This window comes from Lutjanus erythropterus, chromosome 5 (genome assembly GCF_056507025.1).
Source record: "Lutjanus erythropterus isolate fLutEry1 chromosome 5, fLutEry1.hap2, whole genome shotgun sequence".
Classification (NCBI taxonomy): Eukaryota; Metazoa; Chordata; class Actinopteri; order Lutjaniformes; family Lutjanidae; genus Lutjanus; species Lutjanus erythropterus.
The window spans coordinates 28,593,344-28,607,828 of NC_139321.1; the positions used below are offsets into that span (position 1 = coordinate 28,593,344).

At 38.1% G+C, this 14,485-nt stretch overlaps 1 long non-coding RNA gene across 1 annotated transcript in view; it reads left to right on the forward strand.

Annotated features, from left to right (window-relative positions):
- The window catches only part of LOC146327111 (uncharacterized), a 92,158-nt gene that overhangs the window by 73,460 nt on the left and 4,213 nt on the right, over positions 1–14,485 (forward strand). Inside the window, exon 2 of the long non-coding RNA XR_014770624.1 lies at positions 13,624–13,731. This is a non-coding gene — a long non-coding RNA (uncharacterized LOC146327111). The remainder of the gene's footprint in view (positions 1–13,623; positions 13,732–14,485) is intronic.

Consider the following 14,485-nt stretch of genomic DNA (forward strand, 5'->3'; position numbering starts at 1 on the left):
GTCACTTGTGACTGTACAGTCTGAATTTATTCCAGTCAGGCAGTGTCTGTATTGCCACCCTGCTGATTCTTCATTGTTGTTGACTACAATGAAAGCTAAACTTCTCTATTCCCCATTCATATTTCTTCACACACAAGTGAGGGGCAGCTGCTTTTTTAAAGTAATACCTGCCAAAGAAAAGCCGCCCCCCCCCCAGCTGAGATCATGTACTAATGATGCTGTGTGTGGAGTGTGTTATCCTAGATTGTGGTGTCACACCTTGTTGTTATTTTCTATGCTGTGATGTTTTATGTGTATGCGCTTTGCAGTCATTTGGCAGATGCCCCCCAGTTCTTAAACCTCTTTCTACGTTCCAAGAAAATTAACAGGACACATGGGCATTGTTGCATGCTAACAACATGCAACACAAACAAATGCAAATGTTCATATAGCCTGCAAACACACACAGAGGCTGTCTTTGCAACAGAGAGAGAGAGAAAGACACAACGGTGGCCCTGAGTAACACTGCCGTATTGTTGAGTAGGGGCAGATCTGACACCACAGACATCAAATTGATATTAATATCTATGAGAAGCCTTTACCTTTTGAGTTATCGCTCTAGCGGTCAAATGCCTTCCAGGGGCGAGGCATAGCCGAGAACATGAATGTTTAACAAGACTGCTGCATAGTTCACCTCAATGAGAGCCTCCAGCTCTGCGCTGAATTATTAACCACTGCAAGCCTGGTCCAAATTCCTACTGAGATTACATTTATAGGTCCACGCTCAGCAAAGTGTGGAGAAACAACGGAAGTTTAAATTCGAGAAATCCCTAATGTAATTACACCCTCCACATGAGACAATGGTGACGGTTTCTTTTGCCAGCAACACAAATGGAACAAACAAATACACAAAGTACAAAGGGAGCGATTCACCTACTATTTGTGGTATCAATGATTCATTATGTTGATTATAATTATTTTAAAAAAGACAAATATTTACTGTATGACTCAAACAACATTTCATATTTATAGATCAAGTATGTCTCACGCCCAGAAAGACAGGAGACAAAGATAGTATTACACATTCATTTTAAATGAGTGCAAGAAGACGGGGAGCGACAGCGAGCCAGAGCAGAGACATCTCAGTGACTCGCCGACAGGAGGAAGTTGAGTTGACTTTATGCAAATGTCCAATTGAAGGGCAGATGTTCTCACCTTTTGTTCTTCCACTGGAAAACTTCTTTTAACTTGGGTTCCTATCACGCTGTTCCTATCAATTTCAAAATGTAAGAAAAGCTCATTGTAGTCACAGCTGCTTTCCCAGAAGAATACAACGTGTCCCGGCTTATTTACAGGGACATCACTAAAAAGAATAAATCATGGAGGGGAGGTATCCAGGGTCATAAGGATCCCTAGTGAGCTTTCTAAGAAGGTATTGCAGCTTGCTGATGAATATATTAGCAAAGAACATGGTAAATAATGTTCCCTAAAGTAAATGCAACCTAAATTAATGCATATTTATATATATCAACAATGTAGTGCAGCTAAAATTGTGTATTGTTTTCTATATTCTCAAAATGTTCATAGTAACTTCTAGAGGTGTCAATAGTTAACTTTTAATCAGTTAGCTTCAAATTCAGGTTACTTTATTTATACCTATAGGTAGAGAGAGGGCATCCATTTGATACGAACGTCTCAGACAAACTAATAAAAGTACTTAAAGGCTCCAAGGACTTCTTTATTTTTGACAGATGTTGCTACACATGTCAGTCTGAATGTTAATTTGCATATCCAAACACTCCGCTAACAGCTGTCACTTCATCATTACTGGGAGATGCTGTCCAGCGTGCTCCTCGCTCAGACAATTGGCTTCCACATGGTGTAGAAATACCACACAGTGGACGGGCTAGTCAACAACTAGGCCTTTTTTTTTAAATATAATAATTTGGTTACTTAATGGAAATGACATTTGGTTTCCACTGTAGGAGGCAAACTGTTTAGCCTGAAATACTGTCATGGATTCAGACATTCCTCTTTCTATTAAACTGATCAGGAGATCCTGTATTGTACTGCGCAGCATATGCTACCAGGGGTCAGTTGATCCATGGCAGCACAGCTGGGCTGAGAAAGCTGGTGTCTGGGGGATAAAGTTACAGAACTAACTACTCTGGTTAGGAGAAATTTGGATTAAGTGTCAGACTAACTACTGTCTATAGGGGCAAAGAGTAATGGCGAATGAGGAAAATATACACAATGAAGTTGTTGGTCTGGCAGAGTTGATTAAGATTATGTTTATTGACAGGGACAATGCACAGGTCCTCAGCTGCACCAGAGTTAGCTATAAGCGAATTTCCATCTGTATTCCTTTGGCAGGGAACAGAGAATAACATCACTGCTAAAGAAAAAAACAAACACTGTTATATAAAAAACACAAATATAAGAGAGAATATATTCACTACACAACAGCTTCAACAATAACAATAAGAAAATTATACAACATTAAGACCCTGCAACAGCAATAATACAATTTCACAGAATTAAGACACCACAACAATAAAACCACAACATTAAGACACAACAGCAAGAATATTACAGCATCGATGCCATAAATACACAGCTTAGTCTTCAGTTTTCCATGAATTAATGGTTACAGCTTCTCAAGATGGAAGTAGAGCTCCCGTGTGTGTGTGTGTGATGCCTTGATGTGGGAATGGCATCGCTGTGATGATCAGCTCTGCCTACTACAGTACAGAGGAGTGCAGTTGAGTCGAGCCGTTTTACACAAATACCACCACAATACCGTATATCCTGGTAACATGTCAGGAGGGTACGAACCCATGAAAAAAGTGATACCACCCAAGCCTAATTGCAACTTGTTGAGTCGATGAACACATTTGCACTTTTACTTCTTGTGTTGTGGTTTCATAATGGCCTAAAAAAGGTAACGCCTTTCAAATTGAGTGTTCCCATTTTCCCCGTTGATTTTACATTGAAATGACTTTGTTCACACAGATATCACATTTCTAGGCTCTTTTGCAAATTGACATTGTATCACAAAACAAAACACAAAACATGGAGTGTTGCTCTGGTGAAAAAAAAAAAAAAGTTCTTCTGATGCTTGATGTTAGACTTCTCTTTTTTCTTTATCTAAGGCACTCAAGAGTCTAACTATTTTAAAAGCCTTTTCTAATTCCTGGCTATTTAGTCATAGCAGCAGTTAAGAAACATGTTTCATGCATTGAAGCCTTCATCAGGGCTGGCATTCCAAAAACTGGCGTTGTTTGCAGTTGGGTTTCCTTTAAACGGGTTTAGACTTCCCTTTTATAATGATGGTCTATTGGGAAAATGCTTTGTCGGCCACAGGGAAGAAATCCAAAGCTGGACAGGCTTGCCCATGCCTAGTTTTGGTTGCTAAACTAGGACTGGATCATTGTACAGGGGGAGGGGTTTAGCAAACAGTCATTTGGCAAATGTTGACAAATTCCCTGCTGGTGTAGGTGTACGGTAAAACTGTAGTGTGTTGAGGAACAACACCAAAACCTACTTTCAGTGAGATAAATACTTTATGTTGTAACTAAGACAGGAGCTCTCTTTATCTTTTGTGCCACTCTGTCCTTCATCTTTTTTTCCCACCCACTGACACAAACAAATGCACACACGCAGAGCTACCACTAACAAACAAACACACACACCTACCACTGACACAAACAAACGCACACACCTGCCACCATCTGCACAGACAAGAGCACTGCAATCTTGTGGCATTCATACGTAGATTACCTGCAGCTCGGCTAGAATCACATTAGGAATGGGATGGGGGAGCCGATGCCACACATAATGAACAGAACTTGCACCATATGTAGCAGTTATGAGGTCCAGATTAGAATGGGCAAACCAGGAGTTGGCCTGATTGGCAGCTGCATTGATAAACAGCTCTCTAATAGGCTGTGGATAGGAACATCCCATCCATGACTGACTCTGACAGCTATCCTGCTCTGCTTCAAAGCAACACATGCACTCTCCCCGCTCCGGCACCAGGCCTCATTTTCACCAACTGCCTGAGAAAAAAAAGACATGGATGGCAGCCATCTCAACCTCCAAACCAACCGCGACACCCACCCACAATACATACACTGTAGTAACACCATTGTCTGTTAACACCAGGAGGGTACCCTCAACTTGGTAATTGCTCGATCTGTCTGAGAAGCAATAGTAATGAATGCAGCAGCCAGGTAACCTCTGCTGGCTCTGAAAAGCTTGGGCAGAGTGGCTTCTTTTGTGGTGGTGGGAGAGGGCAGTGAGGCGATGTGGAGTGAGAGGCCAGTGCGGTTCGGTAAGAAATCAAATACACGGACATGTTGTTCATAAACCACACATGCTCTGCTTGGTACACTGCTGGAAGCACCTTGTAGTGGAGCCTGAAATACAGTCAGCCTCCCCAGGCGCTGGTACAAGTGAGATATGTTAGTGGCTGGCCTTCTCCATCAAACAGCAGCATATAAAGTACTGCACCACATACCCATGTGCTATATATTGCCAAAAGGGATTGCACTGCTTTAGAAATATTCACTGTACAGAAAGATGCATCCATCGCAGTGTATTGTTGTCTTCACTGTTATGGTGATGTATGCCCGGGTTTGGTTTACAGCACTCTATGATGGAAAGATGTAGGTATAGCTTTTGTCACAGGCACTATAATTAACTGTATATTTATTATATAATAGAAAGCCGTAACTTGTCGTCAAATGGTCATGTGTAAAACCTTGGAATAATTATCATTGCCTCTGAGGACTAACCGCTGATGCATGTGCTGCACAAGAGCTTAATAGTGGCAATGTATTATTAAAATACTGTATTTTCAACCTTGTTCCTTGCCTCTAATGATTAGAGTGAGAGTACTAAAAAACTCTACAGTGTCTCTGGAACCATAGTCTCTCGTTCTTGCTAGTGTGCAATTTAAATAGCATTGAGCATGTAACATAAATAAAAATAAATTATCTATTAGCTCTGCAACTGCCAATTATTTACACAATTTAGTCCAGCACTGCCCAAACTTTGTCCCTTGTAGGGCCAAAACTGAAACTTAATGGTGGCCAATGGACGTAAAAGCATCCGTGGAAATTTCTTCATTGAAAGAAGAGCAAAGAATGTTTTTGCTCTTGTTCTGGTGGGCTCCAGCTTTGGTTGATCTGATTGGTTGAGGTCCATGGTTCATCCAATCACCTACCAAGTGTTTTTTTTTTTTATTATTTAAAGCACCCACCCTTTTCCAAACAGTTTCTATGTATGGTAGCCAGATGGTAATGTGTAACAAACCATCTGGCATGTCAGGTTAGCAAAATGGTACTTTCTCAAGTTCCCTTAAAGCTGACTAAACATAAGATGAATAAATCTTTTATACATTACCTCATCCATGAACATAATTTCTGCCTGATTCATGTTAGATAAATTTTAATCAGAAATGGTGGTTGTTAGTGAAGAAAACAACTCCCATGACTCCGCGCTACTTCATAACATTGTCAATCTATATCTTTTGTTATTGTTTTAAACTTACATATTTTGCATGTAATTGACTGACTTCCTGCTTTTATAATGAATAGTCATTTGTAATTGGGGATCCTACATATGTAATAGGATTGTACTTCACAAAAATAAAACAGCAATTGAAAACAATGGCAATATTGTGACAGTGCTGTCTGTTTGAATTGGTTGCAAAATACAAGTAGCAAAAATTCACAATTTATCCCTCACTTCATCCAATATTTTTATGCCTGTGAAAACAAGTAGAAGCAGGGAAAATGTTGACAGTGTGTTGTCAAAACAAGAAAATACTGACAGAGATAATGTTTCTCTGTTCTGAGACCCAGAGTTTCACAGCCTAAATGTGGAAAAAAAAACCCTCTCTTGAACCAGTGTGTGCAACAGGGTTGAGAATTCTCACCTGCAGATATTGGTTTTGTTCCCTCACCTCACGCCTCACCCGCAGTCAATTTGCTTGGTTAGGTCGTAGCTCACCTGCAGTCACATAGCTTGTTACAGAGCTGAGGTGGGGAAAAGGCAGCCTCAGTCCGGTGTTTTCTGGTGAGAGGGTGGGTAAAATCTATGCCCTGCTCAATAAAATGCACTCAGCTCTAAGAATAAGGTCTGAAACTAAAGCCATGCATGAAAAGTCCCCAATAACTTTTCAATTCTGTAACTGCTGAGAACCTGAGACCTTGGGGACCTAAAAATGGAAACAATACAGGAAATTTTGAGCAACTCTGACCTAATAATGATTCTTACAGTTGAATATGAGATAGGGAGATCGATCCTGCAGGACTGATAACATCAATTATCACATGCTACTCATTTGGTATTGATTAAAACTATCAATAATAAGCACCTATTCATTATAACATTATAAACATAAAAATGGAAAATGTGGGTGTCTGCATCACTTCAAAACATTTTCAACACTTTTGTATAATTTTGTGCCAATAAACAGGCATGACATTTTTATTTAACTGGTCCGTGTCACATGATTATGAGAGTCAAGTGTGCAGCTGCAGACGGTCACACACTTCTGCATCAGACTTGTGAGAATTTAATTAGTTTGTTATATCCATGGAAAATGTCAGCAAGGGAACATAATGTGGTGAGGTCCAACTTTCACCTGTAGGCTAGAAAAAAAATGCAGAAAGATGCAGTATTTGTGACAAGAAAGTCCCACAAAGCAGCAACACAAACCCGTACACTTCAAAACAACACTCTTGATTAGACTAACTCACACTGCTGAAGCCTCACATCAGCTTCGCCTGAAGTTTGGAATCCAGTTTTGTACATAAATACATTGTGTATTTTGTCTACTGTATCTCATACATTGGAATCGTATTAGGAAGGGATCTCCTCAGTTATTGCAGTTCTTTCAAATACCCAGCTGATGGTTTGCTGCAACACTCGAGAGATCAAGAGAAGAGATCGGGTCAAGTCTGGATGGATTTTCTTAAATTTTTAATACATCTGGCCATTGAATCAGGGAGTGTTTGCTCTTCAGATTTCCCTCTGACATGCAGCTTTCTGTTTTTGTTGGTTGTTTTTTTCCATTGATCGAGCGGGCAGGTCAGGAGCATAGAGTAAAATGAGTACACACTTCGCCCAACCGGCAGGTCGCTGCCCAACTGGGAGCCCTTAAACGAGCGCAACCTTTGAAAGAACTGCTGTTTGCTGAACCAAAAAAGCTATGGTCACAGCAGAAAAGAGAAAAGAAGGACTTTTTTTCTGTAAGCTCTGAGATCTCACATCCAGGAACGTGCTGCTGATGTTGCCTGTCAGTCAGGCAAGGTCATTTGACAAAGACTTACAGATGAATCAGACGTCTATGGTATTGGTGTTCTCAGCTACATACATGTTCTGTTTGCCAGTACGCTACAATGAAAGCATTTCTTCTTCTTTGCCCTTTTTGCTACGCAGGCTCTGTTGAATCAGAATGTAGACTGAACAGAAAGGGTGAAGGGAATGAGGCAATTTCTATAAACTTCACTTGTTAAAGATGAACCCTTGACTATTATTAGAGTTTTCATGCTGTGATTTTAATTGGGTTTCAATTAAATTCAGAGCCACAAGCATTTTGCAAATAAAATTAGGAATAGCCTAAATCAGTCCTTGGCTAAGAAATGAGCAAGGACACAAATACAAACGCATCCCCATGTTTTGATGAACCAATCATTTCGGTGGTTTGAAAATGCTTTTGCAGCACTGATCACACAATCGCACACAACAGCAATCGCACAGGATAATTAAGTGAATTTACTAACTAAGATATAACTTCCAGTGGGTAATTAGCAGTCAGTTGCTTACTTTTAATCATTGCTCTAAAATGACATGACAGTTAGAATTAATTTGCTTAAATGTTGCTGGTTTATCTTTACACACAACTGTTTCTGTCAAGGGGAAATATAACGTAGTGTTGTAAATTTTAAGAGCAATTAACTACAATAAATCTACAAAAAAGTATATTAGTAACAAAGAAATTTAATGTAAGGAGGAGTAATGAACTTTATAGCTAACTAACTAACTAATTAACTTTTTAACTTTTTAGCTTGCACTTTAATGTTTCTGTAACGTTATGTTTTATTGCGTTTTATATCTTGAATGTGCTTTGGCAATACTGTGCTTTGCTATGGTCATGCCAATAAAGCCTCTTTGAATTTGAATTTGAATTTGAAAAAAGGAGTTTCTAGTGGGAACCATTACAGACACAGATCCATAGCAGTTTAGTGGTTGTGTCTAGAAAGTAACTGACCCATTATAAGTCCCGCCCCTTTTGTCTAACTAAATCTAAGCTAGCGAATGATTGATGTAGCTAGCATTTTGCTAACAATGGCTCAGATGTAATTCACTAGCTAATGAGGGTATGGTGTTCACAAAGTTAGCCATTATATCAGTTGTCTGAGGCTAATGTGCTGCTAATAGAAGTTTCTGTTCATTTGGTATTGTGGTAACTGTTGTGGCATCCTGTTGTTTTCTTACTGGTAAATATTATCATGGAATTTGTTTTTTATCCAGTGTTGTTTTTATAGTCTCATAGTTGTTTTCAGTGAAAGCCAACTGCTGTCAAACCTTAATTAGAGTTGGGTTTGGCTAAAGAAAAATGACAAAACCAGCACTGATACCAGTACCTCAAAAGTGATACCAATGCCAGTGGAGTACTTTATTCAGTGCCTTTTTTCAAAGGTTCTTCTTTATAAAGAATGCTTGTGGTGAGTGGCTGCAAGCAAAACCAGACAATAGTATTTTTTTCTGGATCTGGATACCAAAAGGATCGAATGTTGGTATTGTTTGACTGGAGAAGTTTCAATACAATTTTTTACCAGGTCATTTCGACTGAAACCTTGAAGGTATTGCTTCAGCCTTCACCACTGTACATGCACAGTGAGGGCCAAAGGAGGTTAGTGCGTACATGTTCTCAGTGAGTTATCCTCATTTGTTATAAATGACTGTGATGAATACTTAGAATAAATTTGTCCCCTTCTTCATTCTGTGTTAATGTTGTTGTCTAATAGCTTAACATTTTTGTTTGTACACTGTTTAAATAATACAGCAACAATTTGGTAAAAATTAGTTTTGATGACCACATAGTGTGATCACAGATGGTATCAGGTTTTTTTTTGCATATTCACTGAATAATTCACTGGTGTTTTAGTGCTCTGTCTCCTGAGATGATTGTAATTTAACAAACAACTCATACATCTCCAAAATAAGTAATATAATGATAAGTGTTCGCATTGACTGACTGCAAACTAGCACATGGTTGATGAAGGGTAAATGTTCTTCGCTTTGTCATTCTGTATGTCCACAAAAATAACAAAACCACCCCAGTGTACATTTATGTCATATACCATTTGGTAACACTTTATAATAACCATTGTTAATAAATGGTAAACTATTTAATTAATTAGTTAACACTTAATTAATTTAGTTATTACTTTATTTACTGTTAACAAACAACATGACATGATAATTAATTGTTTACTAATTATTAAAAATTTTCTTATCATTAGTTTGTGTAATATAAAATAATCAGTTTATGAATTATATAATGAATCCAACCTGAAAAGACACAACCTCATTTAACCTTTATTTTAATTGGAAAATACATTGAGGTAGAGACCTCATTTACAATGTAGCTGAGTAAAAATAAATAAATAAAAGCTCCCAGACATAAGAGGCAATAAAAAGTAAAAAATAATAATAATAAAAGACACAATAAAACACGTTAAAAAATAGATTAAAAAGATAAATAATAAAAAGCTTCATCATAGATAATATAATAAATAATAAAATTTAAGGCGTATGAACCAGCTAAAACAAAACAAAACAAAAAACAGCTGGAAGTAAAATGTGATACAGTTAAAGACTTAAATTGCTCTGTTTTGATTGAATTTGAATCTTTGATTAAATAAGTAAACCAACAGTTTATAGTTGCACATGTGACAACATTTTATAGACTATATTAACTATTTGTTAATCAATACTAAATTATTCGTAAAATTATTCGTAAACTGGACAGCCGTTATAAAGTTGCAACTGATGTTTACAAAACTTTAAAATTGCTTAATAAATTGTTTCTAAAGCAAGTGTGAACATCTTGTGAATGTTTGTTTACAGTAAAATACATATTAACTAAAGTTTAGAGCCCTCATGTGATCAGCGGACTGAATTACAGTACAGTAATAATTCCCTGAATCTCGATGCAGAGTTAGAGTGAACAGACAAGACACATGGGCACTGTGACGTGCTCTGTGTGGAAGACCGATTTAAAAGTCGTGACTTTCATCTCCATCAAGTGAAATCCCAACCATGACTTCAGGCATTTTCGGTGGTGCTTGTCGTCATGGAAATAGATCATGAGATTGTCATATTTATTGTAGTTTAGCTGATACACATCTCCTCTCAGCTCAGCAGCTGCTCTCTGATCTGTGACTCAAGATTCAGTGCTGACTGGCTATTACCTGTGACATGTGACCAATCAGATAGTTCTGTGGGCGGGACATTAAGTGAGACTACTCATCATCATCATCACCATTATTATTATTATTATTAATATTGTTATTGTTGTTGTTGTTGTTGTTGTTGTTATTATACTTACCACTACCTTACCATGGTGGTGACTACACACAGAGAGAGGCTGCCACATCACAGACAAGTGCATTTTTAAATTAATTTCACCCTAATCCCCCCTTTTTCTCTAATCTGAAAAAGGTGCATGAGTCAAAACCATGATATGATCCCAACTGTGAGTTTTGTGATCCGTTGCACCCCTAATGATGGTTATTATAAAGTGTTACCAACCGTTTTGAACCTGTAAAGCTATAGAGATATATAGCGTTTCCACACTCATTTAAATTTTGACCCAAACTTGCCTTCCACAAAGGAGCATGATAAAGTGCTGGTAAGCTATATGCCCTATAGCAAACGTCATCTTGCATGCTAAGAGGAAAATTTTTTCTGTCATGTCATCAAAGAATATGCAGAGGATCAAAGAGATTGTCATTTGTCAGTTGATTCCTGTTATAAAAACCTCCATCACAGGTATGCACACAGATTTAATGTCGTTCTGCTCATCACTATGCTTAGATTTAGTCCACCGGCTATTCCCTGAATGTCTGACATTCATATCTGTATCCATTTGACGAGTCTGAAGGAAGAAGAAAAAAAACTTTTTTGATGGTAATCAGTGATGAGTATAAGACAGCAAATTTTGGGATTCTGGACATCCTTAAATTATTCCACTTGTGCATATTCAAGGCTAAATAGCCAAATGAGGGCTGACATGAAAAGCAGAGATAGAGGAAAGCATGAGCTGCGATGCAGATACCTTAGTGCTGCAGGCCCTGAGGCCGCTGCTCCTCTGCCTTCCAGTGGGAGGCAGATAAAGTCATCATTAGAAAAGGCTTGAGAAATAGAGAGTCGGAATCAAACAGAGAGCGGGAGAGAGAAATAACAGGTTTCAACTCAACTCCCTGCTCTCACTGATTCTCTTTGAACTCGCAGCCAATTTTGCATGCTCGCGCAGACCTACGCCTCTAAGCCAGAAGAGCCCGGCGCTTCCGACATCTAACCCCTGTGCTCAACCTGTGGAGCCGACTCCCGCTCACTGACTCAACTGCCTGCCTCAGAACAAGGGCCAAAGTTGAAGGAGAGACGTTGACACACCCCTTAGCTCCAGTAACCACCTGTGGCATATGTTTCTCTTTCTCTGCTGCCTGTGTGAAACAGTTTTAGCCTCAAGATAAGCGGTTTTACACAGTAAGCGCAGCAAAGCACATTTTGACGAAATGTGTTGAATGGCAAGTGGGAATGCACTGTGATTTTTAATAGTGAAACCAAGCGAGCCTATAGTTCACATGTATTTTCCCTACATAGACATCGTCAGCACAGTAATTTGTTGTTGTTGTTTAGCTGACTCCTTTTGTGGTCTTTCAGCAAGGAGAAATCTGTAATATATATACTGTAATAAATTCTAAAATGACCATGATATGTCATCAGAGATGAAGGAAAGTTGGAATACTTGCTTCTCTGATAACAACACTTCCACTTTAAAATTTATGTTCTGGCCTGTATCTTGTGTTATTGTTTTAGAGTTCAAATTAATGCTGAATGTTTGAATGAGTAAGTACCTGTTATAAGTTGTAAGAAATACCATCTATGGCTCCAACCCTCTATTTGGAATGCATTTCTAATTTTTGGACGTGTAACTGTTAATTCTCTTTGTGTAGACACTATGGAAGATACCATGAATCAGAAAACACACTGTATGAAGCTAATTTCTCTATGACTTAATCTCCCCTTTCTTTTAATCCTCTCTGGCAATTATTATGATCAATGTTTTGTGGTCCACCATCTGTCTCAGTTTATGTTTTGTGAATTTATGTTCATTAATTCCTTAACTGCCTTTTGTATTATTTTTTACATGCTGTTTAGTAGCTGTGTTTGTCTGTAATCTTGCTGCCACTGTTAATTAGGCCTACCATAGAACAGTGTACAGCATATTTAGTACATAGAGTTCACATGATGGTCCTAATGAGTGGTGGAAGAAGTACTCAAATCTTTTGCTTAAGTAAAAGTAGTAACGCCACATGGTAAAAAAAAAAAAATACTCAACAAGTAAAAGTCCTTCAAAATCTTAGTTAAGTACAAAAGTATTAGCATTGAAACATACTTTACCTTCCAAAAAAAGCGCACATTATTCAAATTGGCCCATTTCAGAATCATATGTATTGGGCTGCACAATTAATCACAATATGGCCACCTGCAATATCCAAATTGCAGAAGCTTCAATTTTTGTGTGTGACAGGACAGGATTATAATGAAGTAGTGTAGAGCTGCAGAGCTGCCCTGACCTACAGTTTTTGTTCACCAGATTTTATCCAGAAAACCTGTTTGTTAATACAGAACCCAACAAATGTCACATCATCATGATTTTAATAGATTTTTTTTTTTAGTGGAAATGAAAATTGTGATGCAAAACTTTAGGGGTGTCCCGATCCAATATCAATATCGGACATCGGTCCGATATCAGCTAAAAAATGAATATCAGATTTTATCGGACTGCATCTAAAATCTCCGATATAAGCACTCCGATAAGCAGTCCATTTTCTGCTCCAGCACTTCTATCTGACTCTGGTTGCTGACTATTGTTCTCTGTTTGAGTAACATCACTTGATCAAGCCTTTTCTAACATTCCACACTACAAAATAAGTAATAAAAGTATGTATGATTTGCGCTGATATCGTATCGGATCAATATCGATATAGGCCAGTACTCAAGGCTACAATATCAGTATCGTATCAGAAGTGAAAAAATTGTATCAGGACATCCCTAGTACATAGTGAGGTGTGTGTTTTGTTTTTTTTCAAAATGGACATAATTGATATGAATACTTGGCTCTCGCTGCATAGAATGTACTGCTATATGTCTATGTCATACAGTGGATGTTATAAAACAACATACTGTACAACCAGGCCCTCTACAATCACGTTCTTCATCAACCGAGTCAACCCAAATAACTCCTGTCTCAGACATATCGGGCAGGATGTTCTTCCTACGCCACCCGGCAAAGCTCTCCCTCAGATTCCTACCGTCTCCTTCTTCCTGCCTTCACAGATATATCCAACAAGACAAGAATGAGGAGACAACCACGGACGTGACATTTCCCAGCACAGGATCTCAAATTAGAGGAGCTGAACAAGAGTGGTGACATCACATCCTTTGGTAAGTCTAACACTGCACAAAAACTGAACATAATTTGTCCACAGTTGAGGCACTGAGATACTAGTCTTGATTTACTGTTCAGATCATATTTAGTTGATTTTAATGTGGCAGATTCAACCTTAAAACCTTAAAGGTGCGGTATGTATGGCTTTATAGGGATTTATTGGTAGAGTAAGGTAGAAATGTAATATAATATTCATAAGTATGTTTTCATTAGTGTATAATCAACTGAAAAAATGCTGTATTTTTGTTACCTTAGAATGAGCCTTTTATATGTATATTATATGTATAGTATAGTAAGTATATGTATTATATGCATATGAGTTTACGTTGTTTCTCCTATATGCTTGAAAGGGGGCAGTGAGGCAAGTGGTATTCAGTTGGTTGCAATCTTCAACCTCACCACTAGATGCCACTAAACCCTAAAAACTGGTGCTTTAAGAGGTCACATACAACACCAGACACACATTTTGAGAAACACATATAATTTCATTTAACTTTTTTTTTTATTTCAGTCTAATTTTAGTCAGCAGTGTATTTGATGAAGAGTCGCTATAATTACAGGTGTTATTGTCTATAGCAAGGTTTGCAGAAGAGACATCATTCAACTCAAATGAATTAATACAGAAATAAGTTGGGTCATATCCAGTAATTAAGTAACCACGAAGAGTAAAGGTTTGTTTCTTATCAACTGCAAATATTTTTCATCTCCGAGATGACCTCTGTGTAGCCACCTGTTGTTTTACTGTATATA